At 47.3% G+C, this 12258-nt stretch overlaps 1 pseudogene; it reads left to right on the plus strand.

Annotated features, from left to right (window-relative positions):
* Positions 1–2715: 2715 nt before the first annotated feature.
* Positions 2716–11271, plus strand: LOC131418854 (TGF-beta-activated kinase 1 and MAP3K7-binding protein 2-like; annotated as a pseudogene).
* Positions 11272–12258: the final 987 nt, after the last annotated feature.

Genomic DNA, 12258 nt, shown 5'->3' on the forward strand with positions numbered 1-12258 from the left:
CCCTCCCTCTGTCTGTCTCTCTCTCATCACTTGCTCAGGAGGAAGCCAGCTGATATGTCACAAGGACTCCCAGACCATGGAGAGGCCCATGAGGAGAGGAACCAAGGCTGACAACCACATGAGTGATCTTGGAAGCAGATCCTCCATCCAAGTGACCACAGGACCTTCTGACAGCTAGATTGCAACTTTATGAGAGACTACAAGCCAGAACCACCCAGCTAAGCTGCTCTCAAATTCCTGACTCACAGACACTATGAAATAATAAATGTTTGTCGTTTTAAGCTGCCAAGTTTTGAAGTAATTTGTTACACAGCAATAAATAGCTAATATGTTATGCCCTTTTAGAAGATGGACACCAAAAGCCTGGGGAAACATCCATACCTGCGCCAGTAACCTCAACACACTTTGTCTCTGAGCCAGTGCAGGCGAGGGGAACTGGGTCACAGGAAATCTCATTCTCTTTATAGCAGGCAGGACATTTAATGCCATTGGGGTCTGAGGACTTCTGAGGAACTGAATGAAGAGATAAAAATTTTATTTTGAGGAATAAGCTGAAAAAGGAGCTGAAAGCATTATTACTACCACCACCCCACCGAAGATCATGGTTATTCCAGGATTTCTCTCCCCAAAACCAAAATTATTTACAAATAGGATGGCATGGAAGGTGTAGGGGAGGTAGGTATTAAGTGAGAAGATGTGGCCAAAAATTCTTATAGGAATTTAGTGTTATCTGCTCCTTTTATGAATCTCCCTTCTCTGTCCTTCTCTTCTGCACGGAAAAGTGCCTAGACGACAGGAGAGAGGATAATCTGTGGTCTAAAAAAAATACTGTTAAGGGAGTGAGGAATTAAACAGGTAAGGAAAGACAACTCTTTCTGCTGGGATGGAAAGCAAATAATTTAAAACTACAGACCCACACTTAGAGATAATCCCCAGGACCAATTCTGGCCACCCAGCTGTCATTCAGTCCTCCTCTGTGCGGGAGAAGGGCTTGTATCCATCCCTTCACAGAGAGGAGAGACAATCAATGAGAAAAATCAAAAACAGAGAGACAGGTTATAGGAAAGTACTTAGAAGGCAGAGACTTAAGGCAACTGATTGGAAGCAGGGGTGGAAAGGGAGGGAGAGCAGAGGCGTACTGGCACTCACCCTGGAAGTCCTCTTTGTTACACAGCTCAGCTTGGCAGCATCGGTGGTCATACCTAAACGTTTGATTAATCCCCAGTGATGCTGAGAAGGCCAGTGGGGCACATCTGCTTGAAGAACAGCCTTTTCCCTCGAAAAGTTCTGGGAGCTGCCCTGCACAGAACCAAACCCAAGCAGGAATTTCCCCTCTGAGCCATAGAGAAAGTGATGCCCAAATGGACAGCCAATATTAAAGAATCCTGTGCTTAGAATCTTTTTGTCTTTCCTCTTTTTCAAAACAGTCTTTCTGCATTGGTCCATGGAATGCACCAATAGAGGAATGGTTTGTTAGCATTTGTTGGATTAGCAGCGTCAGACCTCAGGAGGTTGATGTGGAACTGGGATCACCTGACCTTTTTCCTGGAGAATCTCCCTCCCTGTTACCTCCAACTACTCCACAAGCCCAGCCACATCCTGTTAGGATGCTATATAAGGAAGCAAGGTGAAATAGAAGATGCACAGGGAAGTGAGGAACTCCATCAAGTTGTGGAACACAGAAACCTCCCTCACTCTAACCACCTTCTCCATCCTTTCTGCATGCTGAGCATCATGGGCAGGGTGCTGGCACAACATACCTAATGTTTTTAATTCTTGCTTGTAGCTGAAGCAGCCTTGAGAGGCTTCAGAAGTGGTCTTTGTGTCAACTCCACATGTACTAAAATGGCAGCTTCTATAGTTATAACTCTCTATAAAAAGGAAATAAAAATTGTTCAAAAAGTAATTCATGGATGAAAACCATCAAGAATCATAGTGGATGTTTCCAGTAGTCAAACATTTCTGGGAGTCAAGGTGCAACGAAACCCACTCCTTGTGGGCCTAGATGGGACCACTCAGTCCATAGTCCCTCCCCAAGGGGGACATCAGGCCTGATTCAGACCCTAGCAACATACTGACCCACCACCCCCTGCACCAGCTCACTCCCTCTCAGCTGCCCATGGACCAGGATGCTAATGAGGGTATCCAATCCTGCAGAGCTCACCACTGCTCTTGGAGCTGGACCTGGCCTCTCCTAAGTAGATATTCTTCTTCCGTATTATCCATCCATCTATGCTTCCAGTCTTTGGGAGAAAGCGACTATTTGTTTTTTCTTACCCACAGTGCTGAAAACCAAGGCAGCAAGGACACAGGCGGTGAGGAGGCTCTTCAGGGCTGAGGATGGAGGCATGGTGGCACTGCAGTAGGCCAAAGTGAGAGCAGAAGAGTCATGGCCCCAAGCACTAGACAGGATTGCCCATACATTCATTCATTTGGCAAGTGAGAATTTGTCATACCCTGGCTTTATGCCCGACATGCATCTTGTTGGGGATGCAAAGATGAAAAGATGCTATCTCTGTCGTCAAGGGGCCCATAGTCTACAGTGGGCAAGGGACCCTCCTGGGAGCCCTACCTAAGCTGAGTGCTGAGAAAGGAATTCAGGCCTGCAGGTGAGGAGAAGTAGGGCTGCCCAGGAGCCTCAGAGGCCAGGGTGTCAAGGGGCCAAGGGAGTCAGGGTCCAGGCCTTGTTCAGAGACCCTGCAAGGGTATGGCATGATGACGGGAAGGGAGAACGGGTCCCTCTTGTTTAAACAAAGTCAACATAGAATTTCAGAGGACACAGAAATGAGCTCACACAAGGTCAGAGGACCTGTCAAGCCCTTGGAGGTGGTGAGAGTAGAAGATGCCCTCCAGTCCCTGGTGGGGATGCCAGCCTCTGTTCCAGGCCTACTGCTGGTTAAAGAACCATCGGTTCTCTAACAAAATGACAGAGCCAGGATTTGCTAGATGGATCCTAGCATTCTTTCTAAATTTATGTCATCAATGCCCCTTTCCAAAAGCCCATCTGAATTTTGCCAACTTAGGAAAGAAATCTAGCCTCCTTGTCTTGTGGAATTCCATGAGCCCCACGCCCCACTTACCTTCAGACTTATCCTCTCAGAGGTCTGAGAAAAAGCCTGCAACATCACGGTATGAGGACCAGGGAGTGGTTGCCCCGCCCCCACTCCCAGACCTTTTCCTTCCTGAAGGCAGGTTTTCAGGAAATTGACAAAGCCTGTTTCACACTCTGAATTCCAGGTCTCCTTTTCCTTAGTTACCACGATCTAACCCAAATAGTCTCAGAGACAAAAAATATGATGCCTATCCAAGAACCACCTCCAAACTCATTCCAAGTTTCTTATGCTCAGCCTCTGTCACAACCTCAAGATAACAGATAAAAATGTTGTGTGTTGCTTTCTTTAAAGAGAGGAAAATGTTATTTTGCACAGAGAGAGCCTGGCTTAACGCAATGAGAACAGGCTTTGGATGGAAGTGTTTCCCAGCTCTGTGGCTGAGTGCTGTGTGAATCTGGGCACAAGGTCCCACTATTAGGAGCCTCAGTTTCCTGGTCTGTGCATGGAAATAGTGACACCTGCTTTGCAGGGTGGAGGTGAAGGCTTAGGGCACACGTGAAATGCCCATCAAAATGTGAGCACAGTGAACTTTGCCCCTGTCCACATCAGCAACATATGAGCAAAAATGGGCAGCTATTTGCACTTGGCAGAACAGAGGTAGTGGGCTTGCCGACTTATTGAAATGCTGTGAGCATGTCAACGTGAATATGAACCCCTGGGTTCATATGGCTTACCGAGCCACACGGTAAGACAAGTGCATGCCTTGCTTTTCCCTCTGCCATCTCAACCCAGGAGACATCTGATAGGTGACCAGACGTCCAGAAGCTCCCAGAGGCTTGGACTCTGGGGCTGGGAGATGCATCACAGAGCCCTCTTGTGCTTGGATAGGAAGAAGGATTGCATCTTTTTTTTACTATCCTCTAACTGAAATTTAGCCTTTCCTTCCATATATGGAGTCTACAGCGAAACCACCCACCCTTAGAGATTGCTGAGTTTTCCTATCACATCTGCAGACATAAAGTATTCTTTGCCCTCATCAACTACTTCCAGATTATGTTCTTATCAGTCTCCTGCTGGAGCCTGGTGTCTGATAGGAATACATCTGCTACTATTCTGTATCTTAGAAGAGTTTTATATAACTGTATTTCAGCGTAATTGTAATCCTATGTGGTTTAATTTTTTTCATGAGAAGGGGTCCATAGGTTCCACCAGCCTGCCTGGGTCTCATGTCACAAACCAGATTGCCACCCCACTTCATGAAATGACAAGAGCCCCACCTCCCTCCCCAAGCAGAGCTCTGTTACCATGACCATGAAGGACGTGCAGCCCAAGGCTTTACATTTCACAGTTCTCTTATCTCCTCAGCCCATTAAACCATTCCCTTTCTCCTGGTACTACCTACCCATGAACTCCTGACGAGCTGAGGGGGCTGGAGATAAGGATGGTTTCTGACAGAGAAGGTGTGAGGCCGGGAGGCCAAACTTACAGTGTGGTCTTGGTCAGGACATTCGCCAGTTAAATCCAACTACCTGCTGTCATCCACTGACACTGGTCACCCACCAATCCTGGCTCATGGTGTGGCCAGGAGCTTGACGCACAGGCCAGGCTCAGGAAAGAGGAACGATCAGGTAGAATGAGCCAGTTTTGTCGTCACTGGTGGAGAACCGTGGCCCCATCACTCATCTCCATGGAGAACAGAGCATCACACAGGGCCTGGGACCACCCTGACTCTGTGCCAACTTCCTGCTTCTCAGAGCAGGTCCTAAGCAAACCCGTCAAGGCTGTGGTTACTGTGGGGAGGCTGCCAGAGACCCACCCATGTGACACCATTCTTGGGGGAAAAGAGAATTATTGGGAACCACCTGAAGCATGGGAGTGTCCAGAGTGTTCACTATCTTTGAGTTGTGCCCCTAACCCACCCCTTGGCTTCAAAATTGCTTCACAGACCTCCTTGCAGAGACCCTACTCTCTCAGGTCAGCTGTGCTCATTCTTGTAACCAGAAACGACGTTCTGTACCATGTCCCAGATAAAAACTGTGTCATGAGGAATTATCCTCCTCCTGTCAGCCCAGCTCCCAGGCTCAGTTCTGAGACAGACCCACTCCCTTTTCTCCCTGTATTCATAGGGTGGGTGGGAGAGGACTGTGGCTAAGCACACACAGCTGGGAGCCACTCACCTACCTCCCTGGCCCTCAGTTTCACCCCTGTAAAGTGGGCATAAGATCCAACCCCACTTCTTAGGTTTGTTTCATGTGAGGGTGACATAGTCTGCCTGTACTCTGAGAACAGCCCTCAGTACCAGCACCAACTAGCATCTTCTCAATTAGTTCATTCTATTTACTCTCAAAGATGAGGCAGCATTTCTTGTAGAGAATTTGCTTCCTGACCTAGGCCCCTGAACTGTTCCAGGGGTCAGACAAAGACCCACACCAGACCAGCAGGACAGCAGGCATCTCACACACAGCCAGTCAAAAGAAGGTGGCAGCCCCTTTCTCCAGACATGCCAAGGTTTTGCCCTGTATTCTGGGGGACCCTCAGGCTGGAAGGGAGGCTCTGGCTCATGGTAAACCCCAAAAAGCTCCTTCCTAGGATGGAGTCCTCCTCCTTTTGACAGACTTCCTCTGGTTGGAGGAATCTGACACCTGGGCCATGAGTTCTCAGTGTCCTGAGTCAAAGATGAGGAGTGCTGTGCTTCATCCCAGGAGACGCCTGACATACCAGGATGCCAGGGCTGAGCCTGACAAGGGCTGGGTGGTGAAGGGCCAATGCTTGTGTAGAGTTTGTAGTGGGAGCCTGGCTTCCCCACAATGCTGAAAGCACCAGGAAGTGAACGAGCAGTGACCATGCCCCATTTCTAATGGACAGTGGACCCTGAGGGAGAGCTGGAGGGGAGGTGGAAGAAGGAAAAGAGTGATGGAGACCAGCCCAGTCAGAGCGACTGTCAAAGACGGTGAGACCCTCTATCTTTACCTGGGCCCAACTCCATCCTTTGAGTTCAGTGAGGGCTAGCACCCAGCCCCTGCTTAGGGCATTGAGATTTGGGCCAGAAATGCCCAGGGCAGGTGGGGACAGAAGCAACAGAAGGAGGGGGCTTCTGATAACAGAAGATGGAGGCAGGGTGAGTGGGCATTGTTCTGGTAGGAGGGGCAGGTTCAGGAGGAAGCAAACATTCTGTTGATGCTCCTGGTTTCTAGTTGTTCCGCACTGCCTGCTTAGGACACTGGGCGTCTCCTTACCTTCTTCTTTCTTGGTCCTGTTTCTGTATGTGGTGTCTCAGAGACTCATTTGCCCCAGCATGTGACCCTCTGTGGAGAATCACCCCTGAGCCCAGCCCTAATGCCTTCAGTGACTGCTGTGCTTGGTCAGGCAGCATGTGGGAACAGGAATGAAGGACATATGTCTACTGCCCTCGGAGCTTATGGTCTAGTCGCCCAGTATGAGCCACAGGGCAAATGGCACCCAGGTCTGACCCATCACTCCACTCGTGGGAGGCCACTGTCATGGTCAAGCAAGATGTAAATGCAGGCCCAGCCCTCAAATGCCTCCTCAATGGCCTGCCCTTCCTCCCTGTTACTACCCTCACTCTCATTCTTTATTCTCTGGCTTCTCCTTCTCCAGTCTCTGGAGACCTTCAAGGTTCTGTCTGCTCCTTTGATGAGGAAAATGGGGAAGTGAATGCATTAAGAGCTCAAAGAGGGGGCCGGCCCAGTGGCGTAGTGGTTAAGTTTGCCTGCTCCACTTTGGCAGCCCAGGGTTCATGGGTTTGGATCCCAGGCACAGAGCTACACATGCTCATCAAGCCATGCTGTGGCAGCATCTCACAAATAAAATAGAAGGAGATGGGCACAGATATTAGCTCATGGCCAATCTTCCTCACCATACAAAAAAAAAAAAAAAAGAAAGAAAGAGCTCAAAGAGGAGGCCAGCCATGTGGGGCAGCTGGTGCCTGCCTGGTGATCAGGAGAAAGTTTTCACACAGCTGACGTCCCTGCCAAGAAGTTCCAAGGACAGATGGATGAGTTCTAAGGCTGCTACCTGGGGCCTGTTTGACTTTGTACTTTCTGGAGTCATCCAGGGTGCTTTGTCGCTTATGTTGCTTTTAGTGCCAAGAGGTTTATCCTTAGAAGACCTCCCTGCCGCCATCTGTTGGCCATGACATTAGAACATCCATTTCTTGGCCATGAGGCTGGTCCTGAGTGGGATGGGAGTAGGAAGCCTGAGTGAGACTCTTGCTCACCCCTCACCAGTCCCTGAGTCCACAGAATTGAAAGAGGTCAGAAACCACCCTGATTCCCAGCCAAGAGACCTCTGGGGCCAGATAACCTGGGTTTGCATCCTGGTTCTGCTGTGTGACCCTAGTCTAGTGACTCAACCTTTCTGTGCCTCAGTTTCCTCAATTATAAAATAAGGATAAGATGGGAGTGATTTCATGAGGTGGTTGTGAAACTTACATGAGTTAACATATATATAGCACTTAGAACAAACAGTCCCTGGCTCACAGAAGCTCTCACTGAGAGTTGCTACCATTGTTGTCATCATTTATTGAGCACCTGCTGTGTGCCTGTGCTATTAGGCAACAGTGAATGGTCACAGACCTTATCTTCAAAGCTGGGGGGGGGTGAGAGAAGAGGAGGACAGGGAAGCAGGTGAAGAGGTCCCCTGGAGATGAGGAGCACCATAAGGAGGATGCTCACCCAACCTGTGCACTGCCCACAGTGGGCTAAGCCCAGTGTGTCCTGTGAAGTAAGAGAGGTGAGGACCCAATGGTGCACCCTGTGAAGAAAGAGAGATGACGACCCAACTGGACCAGCCAGATTCATGCTCTCAGCCGCCATGTTCTAGAGGCAAAACTGGTGAAAGCATGCATGCGGCTTTGAGACATGAGGCCTTCGAATCAGAAACTCCACCAACTTCCCACAGGTGGGAGAAACAGTAGACCTGTCCTGGGGTCCATGAAGCCTGATAAGGCCCTCCCCAGGAAGAGAGGTAGGAGGGCACCCACAGAGAGTTGCTGTCCACTGTCTGTGAGCCCAAGGACATTCGGGGGCCAGGATGAGCTGCAGGCAGCACCGGGCTCAGGCTTCTTCTGGGGGAGGCCAGAGCTGACCCAGGAGGAGACAGTGGCATCTTCACCATCCAAGACGTAGATCTGTGGCCTCCTCATCTGGGCAAAGTTGTTAGGGTAGAGACATTCACGGGTGGAGGTCCCTCAGGGCCAGATGCAGGAGCTGGGAGAGTGCAGACAGCAGAGCCAGACCCAGGTGGGGCGTCCTGGGGACATTGTGGTCTGCAGAAGGCTGTGCTTTCCCTCCTCTATCCTCCTTCATCTGCCGTTTACACCTCTCTCCTTTTACGACCCAGGCATATGAGGTTTCCCCTGCAGGTTCTGAACAATGGCCCATTCTCCTCAGAAACTGAAAGCCAAGTATCAGCAAGTCATGTGAAGGTCAGGGCAGTGAGCAGTTTCTGAGAGATTTCACTTTTGTTCAAACCCTTTGATTGTTTATATATTAACACTTTGACATTTTTATGGCAGTCATCTATATAAAAAATATATATGTAAACACATATAAGCATAAAATTCATATAAAATATATCTTTTATCATATTACTGTTACATCGTTCAAGATCTGTTGTTTAACATTCAATTTGGTGGAATTTCTTTCCCATTAAAATGTCTTTAATTGTTACATTGACAAATCTCGTAGCTTCCTTTCTGCAAGCTCCATGGGGTGAGATTTCCATCTACTTCATTCACTCTTGCATTCTCAGCACTTTCAATGCTAACACCTAGTTGGTGCTTGGTATTATTGGTGAATGATCACACCTGTTAGTCTTCATCTAAGAACACCAGTTTTCTATTATTTGATGATTCCTATTTAACTCTTAAAACATATGGGAAACAACTTGTACTATTATGTGCTGATAGATTTCAACTTTATAAGCCACATTTCTTGAGTTTAGCCTTTCTTTCCTTTAATATACTTTGATATTTTTCTGAAAGAAGTATAAAACACAATCAGTATCTTGAATCTAGGGGTTGCTGTTACCTTTTTGACATAAGATTATCTCTAAAGATCCTGACGTGGTAAGCAGAACCTTGCATCCACTGTAGAAGTGGCCCAGGCCTCCAGCTACCCTGAGAGAGTCACAAACACAGAGCTGTTCCCCTCTGGGCAAAGAGCTCTACCCCATGGCCACCTCCAGCCTGAACTCCCCTGGTAGACACCCTCCCACACCCCTGACAGCTGGGTCTCTCACCTGGCAAAGCAAACACACAAATCTAAAATCTCCACTCTCCCTTCTTCAGAGTCTGGAAAATCCAAACAGGCAGGTGCTACCCAATTCCTGACAGAACCCAAAAGACCTGGAGTACTGCATGGAAAGACCTCCCTACACAGAGATATAAGCAAACAGCAGCAACACACATTCTTACATGCACTCACACATGCACACTCACATTCACACTCATAGACATTCAGAAGATGCAATGGACGGAAGTACTTGAGGAAGTTAAGGCAAATGGACCTTATGAAATAGGAAAACTTCATGAAATAAGAGAAAACCAATAGCCATAATGAGATGTAGAAATGAGAGGTTAAAAAAATATATAGGAAAGAGGGCACAAAGGGGTATGGGAGCAGAGGGTAGATAGTGAGGGCTGTGGAGGCAGAGAGAGGGAAAAAGGCATCAGGTGCACCAGCCTTGCCCAGCCATCATTCCTGACCACACCACGAGCAAAGTGGGAAAAAAAAACATACTTGACTGAAAAGATGAGTACTATCTCCACCAAAGCCTAGAATTTCCCACTGTAAAATAGATCCAATCAGGCAATATACAAATGGTCCAAAAAGCCACAAAGTTGATCTTCAAGTCTTACCAGTCTTACAACAAAATGTCCTGAAGGGCCTGAGGTTGCGGTCACCAGAAGCGTGATACAAGTGACAATATCCTGGCTGCCCTGCAGAAGAGTAACCATCCTGTTTGTGGAAGAGACTCAAATGTCTCAGTTGGCTCTAAAATTTCTGCTGTATCCAATCACATGACTTCTCTCAAGCTGGACTTGTAGTCCCAGAATGCTGACACCATGGGTGAAAAGGAAATAGAAACATGGAAGTAGGGCTTGAATGTACAATGTCATGATAAGCAACTTCAAGGTGGTCAGTCCTATAGTGAATGGTTTCAGCAGGTGCCACAGATAACACCAGCTCAAGTTCCCTGAGGCATTAATGTTTTCAGAATGTCCAGTCGATCTGGTGCTTCAAATTTAGTACCACACCCTGGATTTCACTCAGGCAGCTAAGGAATCTAGCCTTTCTCAACAAACCCCCATATTCAATCCCATTACAGTAACTTCACCCCCAAATAGCCCAACTGGCCATAATACTCCTACATATTTGCACATAGATGGTGTCCCTCCATCATTAAAAGTCTGTACTAACAGTCTGCAGAAAAATTTGATCTCTATTAAGCACAACAGTATAGACCCAGCAACATTATGGCTAGTGTCTCAGTTTAATCCCATGCACCCTCAACAAGTCTGTCTACCTTTCCAGCCTGATGTCTGGGCTCCTTGTCCTGTGTCTAATCCAACAATCCAACAGCCAGATCAGCAAGGCCTCTGGACTGCTCACGTCTATGTGCCTATCAGCTCATCACTTAGTCCACAACCACCAACAGTTCATCCATCTGGTAGCTCAAGATCATCTATGCATTATCCAATATAACATTTAGAATATTTCAACAGAACCTCAAAAAAAAAAAAAGATTGAAATCAAACTTGAACTCCCAAAAACAGTTCAAATAATTCAAAATGGCATTTTTCCAGGTTTTGAACCTCTAGCACTTCCACTTTTGTCAACAGCCAGACTTTAATAGAAATCAGCCCACTGTTTACATAGCTACCAGTCCCCCAAATACTCATGAGGTAATGTCCCATAGTAAACATAAAGTCCATATTTCAGCTAAAGACATCAAGAAGATGAAGAGATCAGCCCACACTTCTCATACCTACAAACTCTGGAGCATCTGCTGTCTCCAAAAATATGACTGGGCAGGCTCTGCCGTTATTGGTTGCCACATTCCCAAATGTCAAGTAATAGGCAACTGCTCCACAACTTCTCCCCGAGCAGTGGTCCCCCAACTTAACACAAAACCTCCATTCAAAATTACAGCTTTTGACCTGGAATTTTACCAACTGGGCGTCCTCAATCTTTGAACTTTCAAGTCTTATAATCCTTCTTGATTGCTGTATAGAGACAGAGCGTATTCAGCAGCTCATGGGCTCAGTTTTCATACACGAGGATAGACAAATAGAAGCACTGAAACAGAACATGATTGGTTGTTATAGGTTGAGTTGTGTCCCCTAAAAATTCATATGTTGAAGACCTAAACCTTCAGACTTTTTCGTCTGAAGGCCACATTTTAATCCCACCGACAAATTTGGATTTGTAGGTTCTGTGCTGCCAAAATCCCAAGATCAAAGACTGATCATAGAAACACCAAAGACTCAAGACACATAATTTGGCAAGGGAGCTCATTGGAACTGTGGTGCCTCTACGTATTTGACCATCCAGCCTTTGTCCATTGTGAGCAGTGAGAACTGCCAAGGCATTTCTGAGCCTAAAGGCCCAACATATTCTCTAAAGCCATATCCAAAGTTTTTAAGGAGTAATATCATCACCATGGCAGAATAAGAGCTTTCTACTGTCTTCTCCCCCAAAGAACACCAATTTTGACAACCACCCACAGACAATAGTGCCTCTGTAGAAGTCTGGAAGTCCAACGGAGAAGTTTCAGCACACGGTTGGAGCAAAAAATAATCCAAGATTAGATACATTGAAGAGGGTAAGAGGAACAATTTCACTTTACGCGCTTCACCCCTCCCCCAAAGAAACATGGCTCAGTGCCAAGAGAGAACTTCTTGGCCCCTGATTTCTCCTAGGGGAAAATGAAAGTGTGTGAGCAAGCATCTGTCTGCTCCAGTGTGCAGAATGCTGCCAAAAAGACCCTCTTCTTTCTTGCCACATCCAGAGGACTGAGTTGTGAACTGCATTATGGTGGTACAGTGAGTGACTAGGAGAACAGTAGAAAGGGCTGTTTCTATTCAAGAATGTATTGGAGAAATGCAGCTCTTACTAACGGCTTCGTGGACTTTATCAGGAAGCCTGCCCACAAGCTGCTGCTGATGCCTTGTCTCTGGATC

Source organism: Diceros bicornis, chromosome 20, assembly GCF_020826845.1.
Source record: "Diceros bicornis minor isolate mBicDic1 chromosome 20, mDicBic1.mat.cur, whole genome shotgun sequence".
NCBI lineage: Eukaryota > Metazoa > Chordata > Mammalia > Perissodactyla > Rhinocerotidae > Diceros > Diceros bicornis.